Genomic DNA, 14,066 nt, shown 5'->3' with positions numbered 1-14,066 from the left:
GATTCATGAAGGAAAGGTAATGTCATTGACCTCTATGTTAGAGTAAGTGGGCGAGTGACTAATGCATGGTACATTTGAGTCAAATCTTAAGGGTGGGATGTTATGATAAGGTGCTCAGTCTACTTTAATTATTCTTGGCATGATGTATCAGGGAGGTTGTTTGATGAAAAATTATCCCTAGGTGCAGTGTAGTTCAAATGCTCGAGGACGAGCAATTGTCTAAGTGTGGGGTGTTGATATTAGGCGAGAAACCGTGTTTTAACCATAGTATTACATTCTAATGACTGCATTTTTACGTGCGTTTGAGTTCAAATGACAGTGAATTACACTTAGTAAGTTTTTTATGCCTTGCAGGAAGTGATCCTAAGCTCAAAAGTTAATTTGGAGCTTTGAAGTCTCAGTAAAAGCCCAATACATTAAGCCGGGATCGTGTTTGGAGGTCGTGTACGAAATCTGGATGTTAAAAGAGGACAAAATAAGTTCACTCTGAGAAACTTACACTGCTGCGCCGCATGGGGCGCCGCAAGGCGCGGCGTAGCAGTGTAAAATGATGCCTGACATGAAAAGAAGAGGCTGCAGACAAAATCCACTAACGCACCGCATGGTGCGGTGCAGCTGTTCATTGTTTACAGAGCCAAGTCCTATTTCGCGCAAGAAAGGGTGTTTCATCTGGGCCCGACCCTACTTGGTATATATATATATATATATATGTAAAATGCTATTTTGAAGACTTTTGACATATCTTAGACCTAGGGAGGCTATTTCGGAAGGGAGAAAGCGTTTGGAGCAATTTCCGGAGGAGATTGGCATCGAATTCTTCATTCCTTCATCTTTCTTTGTAATTTAATTATGCACATTATTTGGGAAATTATGAACACGATTATGAGTAGCTAAATATTTAGTCTAAGGTTTTGATGGAACCTATTGAAGGATGAACTTCTTGTTATGTTAATATAGTTTGCCCGGTTTAATCTCTATTTGTTCAACTACGTTCTTGTTGTAGTTAATTGATAGGATCCTCAATTAGCTGTGCCTATTTAGTATGTATTACTCGGGAGAGAGTGCATATTTAGGTAATTGTTGAACAACACCACTCCCAGAGTATAGGAGGGATCAATAACCGAGGATTTAAAGGTGAGATTAGGGATAACGAAGCCTTGGGTGCGATCTAAAGTGAGCTGTATTAAACGCCAGCTAGCGTAACTCGGGAGAGTGCGTCTAGTAAATTGTCGTAATTACTCGGGAGAGATTCATGGTAATAAGAGTGCTCATCATCGATAGAGACGATTAGGCAAATCTATATAAAACATAACCGGAAGGAATTCCATCAATTGGGGAAATCACATCCTTAGATCCCTCTCTTAATTGTTTACAACTTAATCATAGTTAGTCTTTATTTACTTAATTGCATTCCGTCATAGTTAGCAAAAATATCCTCAATTGTTATTCAAAACGTTTGAAAAGTTGATTACGTAGAATTTAGTGAGTCTGACAAGAGTAATTGATAGGTTAATTCCTTGTGGGTTCGACTCTGGGCAAAATACTCAAATTATATTTACAAAGTCCGCTTGTCCTTTTTATAAGGTATAGTTGGGCGTGATCACTTTCCTAAGTTGTGCCTCTCTAATTGGTTTAAGTATTTATAATACTATTTATTTACTATGGAGTATCCTAATCCCTTTCTAACTACATTACCACAAATTTTCACTTCCAAACAGAATACCTTTTTCTATCCCAAATAGGATTGCCAAAAAGTATTGAAAACTTCCGCCAAAAGCAACACATATGGAAAGTTTTGACTTTGGAAATAATTTTTTTTTATTTTGGAAACTGTTATAAAACAGTAAAAGAAGAAAAAGAGCATTACAGAGAAAATAAAGAGAAAGAATTTTTATTAATTTTGGGATGAATTACAATGGAATAGAACCCCTCTATTTATAGGAAAAAAATGACTTAGCCACCAAGTAACAAACCCTAATATCTCTCTAAAATATAAACATTCACCATAAATAAAATATTATTTATAATACCCCCCCTGAATGTCTATTCAATAGGTAATGTGTCTCGTTAAAACCTTAACTAAAACAAACCTAGTGGAAACAAAAATTTTCGATAAGGAAAAAGAGTACACATATCTACAATATGCCTTTTGGTTGCCTCGTTAAAAACCTTGCAAGAAAAATTCAGTGGGACAAAACCTTGTAAGGAAAAAAGAGTACAATGCGTATTCACTCCCCTTGATGAGGGCATCAATTCACATCTTTGAGCCTTCGCATTCCAATCTTGTGCACTAGCTTCTTGAAGGTTGATGTCGGCAGAGATTTGGTGAATAAATCATCCATACTAACTTCAATGAATATGTTGCACCTTGAAATAATCATTCTTGATAGATATATAATGTATTCATATAATATCGTGGAATGATCTTTTCAATATCTCTATAGAGGTAAAAATTCTCGCTATCATATTATCATGCTTATAGTTATAGCAAGATACAAATGTGCACGAATTGCACTTATGATGTAGTACTTCATTACCAAAAATTCTATATGCTTTAAGCAATTTAAATCCTCTAGGGATTGTCATATAAGTTAGGTCATATAAGCCATATGAATGTACTTTAGATGCATATCAAGTTTTTATGTCATGCTAGACATATAAGATAGATAAAAGTGATTGCATATACCATTGACTTTATACTTTCACGTGTTTGAACTACATTGTCCAAAACTACATGTCTTTCATATGAAACCAATTCTATTCGAATTTGGTCTCTTCCATTTGGCCAATATTTTTGTGTCTGTATTCGAGACTTAAGATCCTCATCTATACTTAGCTCTATCATAAATATCGTCAACAAATATTTTATATTGGTTCCAACAATTTTTTTCATAAATACATAACATAGAGATCTATTCATTCATATTTTCAAGTACCTGAACCTCTCCTGAGATTTTATGAAGTGTTATGTCATGTGATCTTCTAGATCACTTGCCTCCTTATTATGATCATTTTCTCATCTTCTTTATCAATAATTTTATTTGAAACCGATTTATTTATACACTTTAAGCGTACTATAGACTTTGTCATTCTAGGACTTATTTTATAGGAGCATTTTCAGTGAGAATACAGTTAATTTCTTTGGGTCAACGAATGCATTTGGCATGCTTTGCAATATATTTGATATGAATTATCTTTCTATGGAGAGCTTCAAGTTCATATTATCGTATTTGAAGATCTAGATGTACAAATGATAATTTATTCCATGTAACTTTTTCTCAACTGTTTATCGTGTCTCCCCCTCATGTTAGAAAAACTAACTTTGTCACTATCCAAAATTCATTAAAGGTCGTGACTGCGCCAGACACCACTGTCAGGCAAGCCAACACTAAGTAGTTAATTAAATTTTTATTTTAATATTTTTGAAATCATAAATTTCCTTCAATTTAACTAGTAAAACGATAAACTTTACAGAATAATTATTAATATTTTCAAATTTTAATATTAAATATCCCATAATCATCCCAGAACTCGGTGTCACAAGTGTATGAGTATTTATTAGGAATTTAAAATAGAATATAATAACCATCCGGAATACAAATTTGGATAGAAAAGAATATACAAGTACTCTAAAGGAGACTCTGCTGGCTGCGGATTGTCTCATAAGATGCAGCTCACCTAAGTCCCCGTATCAACCGTGCCGCTGAGCCCATACGACCACTGAACACACATGTGCCTGTAAAACAAAATGTACAACAAGCGTAGTATGAGTACGAAAATAACGCGTACGCAGTAAGTATTCAGTCTAACCTCGAAGAAGTAGTGACCAGAGGTCAACTCCGACACTTACTAGTGGTCCAATAATATGATAATATGAAATTCTAATTAAGCATGATATACAACAATAAGACTCAGAACAAGAAATAACTAAACAGGTCTTCCCCATATTTAAGATTTAAATCACTTCCTCCCTTTAACACACATGATCACACAAACACTGAATTTATACCAATTATAAAAGGAACTTCCAGTTCTATTATCACACCCGAATTCCACCGAGGACATTCGGCCCAATCCAACATAAATGTAAATTATACACCGCCGAGAGTCGAACAGCGCGAACCATAGATGTATCTATTACCCACTCGCGAATCATACATGCGATGCGGTCAAATATAAATTTAAGGAATTACCCCGCTCGCGGATCATATTTGCGACACGGTCACACATAGATTTCTTAAGTTATTATAGTATTCTTCCATTATTTTCAAAATACGAAGCTCAAATGAAAACTTTTAAGATCCCAACTTTTCCTCAATTTCAAATCCTTTCAAACATTTAATAAGCAAACTCAATCCCGCTCCCTCTCAAGGGAAACAATAAACATAAATCAATAACCATATCAACAAGACATGATGTAAGCCTAAAACTACCTGAACATAGGCATAGCTTGTAGCTACGTACGACCTATCGTCACCTTGTGTGTACGTAGTACCCACAAATAGAAGCATATATTAATTTAGTTCACCTATGGGGTTAATTCCCTCTTACAAGGTTAGAAAGAAGACTTACCTCGCTTCGCAACCAAATTCAAGATTCCAATAAACCTTTGCTTCGTCAATTCGTGTCCAAAAGTCTCAAATCTAGTCATAAATAATTTGAAATACTCAATACAAACCGTAGGATTTAATTTCATATGAATTTACTAATTTTCAAATTAAAATCCAAAATTTATAAAAAACATTGACAGTGGGACCCACATCTCGAATCCCGAAAAAACTTACGAAATCTGAACACCCATTCTGATACGAGTTCAACCATGTAAAAATTATTGAATTCTGATGTCTGATTGGTTTTCAAATCTTAAATTTTCATTTTTGGAAGATTTTACAAAAATCTCAATTTCTTCCACCTAAATCCGAAATAATTGATGATTATGCATATGGATTTATGAATTATAATTACTTTCGGATATAGAACACTTACCCAAGTCGAAGTCGTAAAATATACCTTTGGAATCGCCCAAATCCGAGACTCAAAACCCAAAAATGAGAAAAAAAATGGCTAACTCCCATTTTTATGCATTCTGCCCAGGCAAGTCGCATGTGCGAAATGCGACTTTACCTGATTTTTGGGCAAATATAAACTGCTACCAGCCTTCAGTCAGCCAATAATAACTTCCATTACAAATGTCCAAACGATGTATGGTTTAACTTTATGGAAACTAGAATCAAAGGACTACAACTTTGATGTTTTGATAATTTTCAGATTCCTTATAGATTTTGAGATATAAGCTTCCAAAGTCGGCTCCACGCATCAGAAATTTCTGGCGAAACCGCTTTACCAACCTTCACTCAATTAATCATAACTTCCTGTACAAATGTCCAAATGATGAACGTTTTAACTTTCTGGAAACTAGAAACAAAGTGCTATAACTTTTATGTTTTGATAATATTTATATTCCTTATAGATTTCTAGATATAAGTTCCCAACATTAGCTCTGCGATTGCACCAGTTGCTGTCCAAAAGCAGCTTCTGCAGCAGAAAAATTCAGCAGCTCCTTTTGTCCGAAATCCATTCCGTTAGCCTTCCGAAATCCACCTGAGGCCCTCAGGACCTTAACCAATTATACGCATGTCCAAAAATACAATACGAACTTAATAGAGGTTTCAAACCACGTCAAACAGTGCCGAAATTACGAATCGTGCATCGAATCGAATTATGAGTTTTCAAATCTTTCAACTTCTATATTTTGCACCGAAATGTATAAAATCAATCCAGAATGACTTTAAATTTTGCACACGAGTCATAAATGACATAATGGAGCTGTTCCAATTTTTAGAATTGGATTCCGACTCCGATATCAAAAAGTCAATTCTCGGTCAAACTTTCCATAAATCTTCTATTTTCCAAATTTCGCCAAAATGCGTTGAATTGTCCTACGGACTTCCAAGTCCAAATCCGAACATGCTCCGAAGACCAAAATCACCGTACGAAGCTATTGGAATCATCAAAATTCCATTCCGGGGTCGTTTGCTCGAAATCAACCCATAGTCAGATTCATCCAACTTAAAGCTTCCGAAATGAGAATTCTCTTTTTAAATCCACTCCAAACTTCCCGAATTTCAAGTCCGATCACGCGTACAAGTCATAATACCTGAAGTGAAGCTGCTCATAGCCTTAAACCACAGAACGACGCATTAGAGCTCAAAATGACTAATCGGGTCGTTATATTCTCTCCCACTTAAACATACATTCGTCCTCGAACGTACTGAGAACTGCTCTAGCGTTGTCTGAAATCACTGTTTAACACCTCGTGCACCAACCCATGCTACCACAACCCAATTATGATGACCCAAAAGGTCATCACTTATTTTAGAAATGAATTCTATGTTTCGAGGCCTTAAGAACCTCTTTTTATCTCACCTCGATTTGCATGTGCAGTCCGAACACGTATCCGAAAAGCCAATATGTGAAAATCTGTAAAAAATAATAAATTTTGCTTTTAAAATGAATTTAAGTTGACTTCGGTCAATATTTTGGGTAAACGAACCCGGACCCGTGATTTGATGGTCCCGGAGGGTCCGCAGGAAAATATGGGACTTGGGCGTATGACCGGAATCGAGTTCCGAGGTTCCAAGCCCGAGAAATGTACTTTTAAAAAAACTTATTTTCTGGAATATATATGAATTTTTTGAAATGAAATAAGTTTGGAATTTGATGGTATCGGGCCCGTATTTTGGTTCCGGAGCCCGGTACATGTCTTATATGTGATTTAAGTTGAGCTTGTAAAATTTGGTAAGAAACGAAGGCCATATGTCGTGATTCGGAACCTTAGTTGTAAAATTTTAAACTTTAAAAGTTCTTGAGATTTTCCTTGATTTTGATGCTAAATTCATAGTTGATGTTATTTTGGTGATTTGATTGCACGCGCAAGTCCGTATGATGTTTTTGAGTTAGTGTGCATGTTTGGTTTGTAGCCCCAAGGGCTCGGGTGAGTTTTGGATAGGCCACAGAGTAAAATTTGGACTTAGGAAATTTCTGGTGTATTGCAAGCCTGTAGTGCGAAGCCTGGCTCGCAAATGCGAACAATGTGTCGCAAATGCAAATTTTGGCCTGGGTAGCCTTGGTCGCAAATCGATGTGTTTATCACAAATGCGATATAGCAAATGCGACAGCAGCATCGCAAATGCGAACCCCTGTTAGCAAATGCGAGGTTAGCAGGTTCTGAAGGGTTCGCAATTGCGAACCCTGGTCGCAATTGCGAACCCTGGTCGCAATTGCGAACCCTGGTCGCAATTGCGACATCTGCGACCTGCAAATTCATGACTTAGCCGAAAATCTTTCATTTTTCAAACTCTTTCAAAACATAAACTCTCTTGGGCGATTTTTCAAAGAAAAGTTCTTCTCCAAATCGATTGTAAGTCATTTCTAACTCATTTTCTTCAATCTTTAACATCTTTTCACATGATTTCAACTCAAAATCAAGGGTGTTCGTGAGGGAAATTGGGTGTTTTGGATTGAACCTAGGTTTTTCAAATTTTGGGGATTTGGACCTCGATTTGAGGTCCGATTTAAAAACAATTTATATATTTGGGTTCGTGGGGGATTGGGTAATCGGGTTTTGGTTCGAACCTCGAGTTTTGACCATGTGGGCGCAAGGTCGATTTTTGACTTCTTGGGAAAAACTTTAGAAAACCTATTTTCATGCATTAGAACTTATTCATTTAGCATTTATTGATATATTTAAGTAACTTGTGGCTAGATACGAGCAAATTGGTGGTGGAATCAAGAGGTAAAGTGGTAGTTGAGGCTTGAATTGTATTCGTGACATCGAGGTAAGTGTTTGGTCTAACCTTAGCTTGAGGCATTAAGAGTTGTGTCCTATTTTCTATCTGTTAATTGTTGAGTACGACGTATAGGCATGGTGACGAGTATCTATACGTTGGTGTCAAGCATGCCTGTGAGTCTTATACTATGATAAATGTGACTCCGTTTGTATTGTTCATGGCTTATGTGATGATTTCTATTATTGAGCAAGGCTTGTGGAAGTAATATTGGTATTTGAATATTGAAGAGCGTTGGCTCAAGTTGTAAAGTGATTCATGGGAGTATAATTAGCAATTGAATCTTATAGAGCATTGGCTCAAGTTGTGAATTGAGTTGTGAAGTAAATGTGAAAAAGAGAAGAGGATTATTATTTTGTCTCCCTTGCCGGGATGTTGTTGCCTTTAATGCTATCTCCCTTGCCGAGATGTTGATGCTTTTGATATTGATCCCTTTCCGGGATTTTATTGTTGTACTATTGTTCCCTTGCCGGGATTTTATTGTAATTTTATTTATTTCCTTACCCTTATTGTTTGTGATTGCTGTTTGGGTGAGGAAGAGTGTTAAAGCACGAAGGGTGATGCCGTGCATTGAATTGGTGAGAGAGTGTTAAAGAACGAAGGGTGATGCTGTGTATGATTTTTGTGAGGAAGAGTGTAATGCACGAAGGGTGATGCCGTGCCGCACGATGTACAAATGCGTGCTGATTATATTGATTTTTATGGTGAGGACAAGAGTAAAAGCACGAAGGGTGATGCCGTGCAGATTATATTGATTCATATGGTGAGGACTAGAGAAAAAGCACGAAGGGTGATGCCGTGCAGATTATATTGATTCTTATGTTGAGGATGAGAGTAAAAGCACAAAGGGTGATGTCGTGCGCTTGTTTGATTTCTGGTTCTCGTTGATAATTGAGTTTTGGTGTTCCTTATAATTACCTGTTGTTCTTTTGTTATTATTTAATGTTTCCCCACAACATGTTTTTCCCTCCCATCCTTAACTGTACATTCCTGCTTTTATTTTCCGTTGTACATGATTTAATTGCACATGTTTATTTGGTAGTCTGGTCCTAGCCTTGTCACTACTTCGCCGAGGTTAGGCTAGGCACTTACGAGCACATGGGGTCGATTGTGCTGATACTACACTCTGCACTGTATGCAAGTTCCGGTGCTGGAGCATACAGACCGTAGCTTTGGGGTGCTGCCTTCAGTCCATTTGGAGATCCGAGGTAGTCCTGAAGGCATCCACAGGCCTTGGCGTTTCCTTCTATCCTTTCCTTCTGTTTCTTTTATGTATTTCAGAGACAATGTTGTAATAATTCTTTCGGACCTTTATTTGTAGTGTTCCTAGACAGTATGTGAAATTATGACACCAGTCTTGGGGTAGTTTATGTATGGATTGCTATTGGCATCTTTATTAATATATTACATTTCAATCTTCCGCTTTTAACTTTCCGCTGTTTATATAATGTTGGCTCTTATTTGTTAAAGGATTGAAATGGAAATAAGCTAAATAATTCAAATGGTTGGCTTGCCTAGCTTTCACTAGTAGGCGCTATCACGACTCCCGAGGGTGGGAAATTCGGGTTATGACTAGTTAGCATCAGAGCTCTAGGTTATTTAGGTCTCACAATTCACAGACAAGCTTAGTAGAGTCTGAGGGATCGGTATGGAGACGTCTGTATTTATCCCCCAGAGGCTACAAAGTTGGGAAAAACTTCCTATCCATTCTTTCCTGTCGTGCGGTTTGGTTTCTCAATGCTAATTGAATTTCTACTCTGTTCTTTCGTAGATGGAGAGAACACGCACTTCCTTATCCACTGATCAGCAGCCCGAGCCCCTAGCAGTAGCTCCCATAAGGGGCAAAGGGCGAGGCCAAGGTCGTGCAAGAGGATGAGGCAGGGGCAGAGCTCATCCCAGAGCAGCAGCACCAGCGGCGGAGCCTCAAGTTGATTTTGATGATGAGGTTCCAGCCCAGGCAGTTTTGGTGGGCCCAGCTCAGGTCCTAGAGGGGTTCATTGCTACCTAGTAGTCCAGGATGCTCTGGTCCATCTAGTGGGCCTTATGGAGAGTGTCACCCGGGTAGGCTTGTTTCCTGTAGCACCAGTTGTCTCTCAGGCTGGAGGAGGAGCCCAGACTCCTACTACTCGCACTCCAGAGCAGATGGCTCCCCACTTTCAGACTCCAGTAGCCCAGCCAGTTGGAGCAGTTCAGTCGAGTGTGGTAGCTCAGACCGGTGATGGAGCAGCTATGTCTGGTGATGCCTTGTGGAGATTGGACAGGTTTACCAAGCTCTTCACTACCACTTTCAGCGGTCCATCTTCTAAGGATCCCCAGGATTATTTAGACAGATGTCATGAGGTTCTCAGGAACATGGGGATAATGGAGACCAATGGGGTCGACTTTGCTACTTTTTGCTTGTCTGGATCTGCCAAGATTTGGTGGAGAGATTATTGTTTGGCTAGGCTAGTTGGGTCACCAGCTTCGACTTGGGATTAGTTCTCCCAGCTATTTATGGAGAAGTTTATTCCTGTCACTCAGAGAGAGATCTATCAGAGGCAGTTTGAGCATCTCCAGTAGGGTTCTATGACTGTTACTCTGTACAAGATTAGGTTTATTGATTTGGTCCGTCATGATCTTCTTATGCTTCCCATTAAGAGAGAGAGAGTGAGGAGGTTCATTGAGGGACTCATTCATCCTATTTGACCTTATATGTCTAAGGAGACGTGGAGTGAGATTTCTTTTCAGGAGGCAGCCAATGTGGCCAGGAGAGTTGAGATGGTTCTATCGCATGGAGGTGGTCAGGGGTCTGACAAGAGGCCTCATCATTCAGGCAGATTCAGTGGCACCTCATTTGGAGGCAGGGATTCGTATGGTAGAGGCCATCCTCCTAGACCTTTTCAGCCAACACTTCAGGTTTTTCACGGTGCTTCAGGTGGCTGTGGTTTTCATATACTTTATTCTGATCAGCATCCTACAGTGCACCACCAACTCCTATCAGTGCACCTCCGCTCCAGAGTTTTTGGGGTGGTCATTCAGGTCGTTAGGTTCAGCAGTCTCAGCAGCCGAGGGCTTGTTATACTTGTGGCGATATGGGACATATTGCAAGATTTTGCCCTTGAGCATCGAGCAGTTCTCAGCATCAGGGTTCCCGTGCCATGGTTCAGGCACCGAGTGTTCCACAGCCTGCTCAGCCAGCTAGAGGTGGAGGTAGAGGTGCTAGATGTGGAGGTAGAGGTATTAGAGGTGGAGGTCAGGCCGTTAGAGGTGGAGGCCAGCCAACAGCAGGCCATTCCAGAGATGTAGTTCAGAGTGGTGGGGCCCAGCCCCGATGTTATGCTCTTCCAACCAAGTCTGAGGCTGAGGCTTCTGATGTAGTTATCACATGTACTGTTCTGGTTTATAGTAGAGATGCTTCAGTTCTATTTGATCCAGGGTCTACATACTCCTATGTGTCATCATAGTTTGCACCGTATCTGGTCATGCCTAGTGATTCCTTGAGTGCTCTTGTATATGTGTTTAAACCGGTGGGTGATTCTATTATGGTATATCGTGTCCATCATTCATGTGTATTTATGATTCGGGGTCTTGAGACTCGTGTAGATTTGTTACTTTTGGATATTATTGATTTTGATGTCATATTAGGGATGGACTGGTTATCACCTTACCACGCTATCTTGGACTGTCATGTCAAGACTGTGACCTTAGCCTTGCCGGGGTTACCTCATTTAGAGTGGAGAGGAACTCCTGGTCATTCTAGCCGTAGTGTTATCTCATATATGAAGGCTCGGCATATGGTCGAGAAGGGATGTTTGGCTTATTTGGTGATTCTAGTGCCGAGGTTCCTTCTATTGATTCTGTGCCTATTGTTCGTGAGTTTCTTGAGGTATTTCCTTCAAACCTGCCGGGTATGCCACCCGACAAGGATATTGACTTCTGCATTGATTTAGCTCCAGGCACTCAGCCCATTTCTATCCTGCCTTATCGTATGGCCCCGCCTGAGTTGAAAGAATTGAAGGAGCAATTAAAAGACTTGCTTGATAAAGGCTTCATTATACCTAGTGTCTTGCGTTGGGGTGCGCCGGTGTTGTTTATTAAGAAGAAGGACAAATCGATGAGGATGTGTGTAGATTACCGGTAGTTGAACAAGGTTACAATCAAGAATAAGTATCCATTGCCGAGGATTGATGATTTGTTTGATCAGCTTCAGAGTGCCAAGGTATTTTCGAAGATTGACTTGAGATCTAGCTACCATCAGTTGAGGATTAGGGCATTCGATGTCCCTAAGATGGATTTTTGCAATCGGTACGAGCATTATGAGTTCTTGGTGATGTCATTTGGGTTGACAAATTCCCCTGCAACTTTTATGGATTTGATGAATCGAGTGTTTAGGCCTTACTTGGATTCGTTCGTGATAGTCTTCATTGATGATATTTTGATCTATTCCCGCAGCTGGGAGGAGCATGAGCAACATGTAAGAGTGGTTCTTCAGACTTTGAGAGATAGTCAGTTGTATGCCATGTTTTCGAAGTGTGAATTCTAGTTGAGTTCAATTGCTTTCTTGGGTTATATTGTTTCAGCAGAGGGTATTCAGGTAGATCCGAAGAAGATAGAGGTAGTCAAGAACTGACCTAGACCCGTATCAGCTATAGAGACCTAGAGTTTCTTGGGTTTGGCAGACTATTATCGTCAGTTTGTGGAGGGGTTTTCATCTATTGCAGCCCCGATGACCAGGTTAACCCAGAAGGGTACCCAGTTCAGGTGGTCAGACGAGTGTTAGGCGAGCTTTCAGAAGCTCAAGACAACTTTGATTACGACGCCAGTGTTGGTTTTGCCCACAGGTTTAGGGCCATATACAGTTTATTGTGATGCATCTCGTATTGGACTTGGTGTGGTATTGATGCAGGATAACAAGGTCATTGCCTATGCTTTACGGCAATTGAAGATTTATGAGAAGAATTATCTGGTTCATGATTTGGAGTTATCAACCATTGTTCACACATTGAAGATTTGGAGGCATTATCTGTATGGCATGTCATGCGAGGTGTTCACCGAGCACAAGAGTCTGTAGTACTTGTTCAAGCAGAAGGAGCTAAATTTGAGGGAGAGAAGGTGGTTGGAGCTATTGAAAGACTATGATATCACCATCTTATATCATCTGGGAAAGGCCAATGTAGTGGCTGATGCTTTGAGTAGGAAGTCAGCCAGTATGGGCAGTCTTGCGTATATTGCGGTCGGTGAGAGACCGCTTGCCTTGAATGTTCAAGCTTTGGCTAATCAGTTCGTAAGGTTGGATGTTTCTGAGCCCAGCTGTGTGTTAGCTTGCATAGTCGCTCGTTCTTCTGTATTGGAGCGTATCCGAGATCGGCAGTGTGATGACCATTATTTGTTGTCCTTAGGGACACGGTGCAACACGGAGGTACCAAGTAGGTTACCTTAGGAGATGATGTAGTTTTGAGGCTGCAGGGTTGAGTTTTTTTGCCTAATGTGGAGGGGCTCTGGGAGTTGATTTTAGAGGAGGCCCATAGTTCCCGGTACTCTATTCATACGGGTGCCGCTAAGATGTATCAGGATTTGTGGCGGCATTATTGGTGGAGGAGAATGAAAAAGGACATTGTTGCATATGTGGCTCGGTGTTTGAATTGTCAGCAGGTTAAGTACAAGCATCAGAGACCTGGTAGCCTGTTCCAGAAGATTGAGATTCCAGAGTGGAAGTGGGATCGTATCACTATGGACTTCGTTGTTGGACTCCCACCGACTTAGAGGAAGTTCAATGCAGTGTGGATTATTGTTGATAGGCTGACCAAGTTCGCTCATTTCATTCATGTGGCAGTCTCCTATTCTTCCAAGAGGTTAGCAGAGATCTATATCCGGGAGATTGTTGTCTTCATGGTGTGCCCGTGTCTATCATTTCGGACAAAGGTACGTAGTTTACCTTGCATTTTTGGAGAGTAGTTTAGTGGGAGTTAGGTGCACGGGTTGAGTTGAGCACAACATTTCATCCTCAGACGGATGGGCAGTCCGAGCGTACTATTCAGATTTTGGATGATATGCTACGAGCCTGTGTCATTGACTTTGGAGGCTCGTGGGATCAGTTTTTGCCTTTAGCAGAGTTTGCCTACAACAACAGCTACCAGTCGAGCATCCAGATGGCAACTTATGAGGCTTTATATTATAGGCGGTGTCGGTCGTCAGTTGGATGGTTTGAGCCGGGAGAGGCTCGGTTGTTGGGTACGGATC

The sequence above is a fragment of the Nicotiana sylvestris genome, chromosome 9, assembly GCF_000393655.2.
Source record: "Nicotiana sylvestris chromosome 9, ASM39365v2, whole genome shotgun sequence".
Lineage (NCBI taxonomy): Eukaryota > Viridiplantae > Streptophyta > Magnoliopsida > Solanales > Solanaceae > Nicotiana > Nicotiana sylvestris.
Note: the sequence above shows the minus strand (reverse complement) of the source record.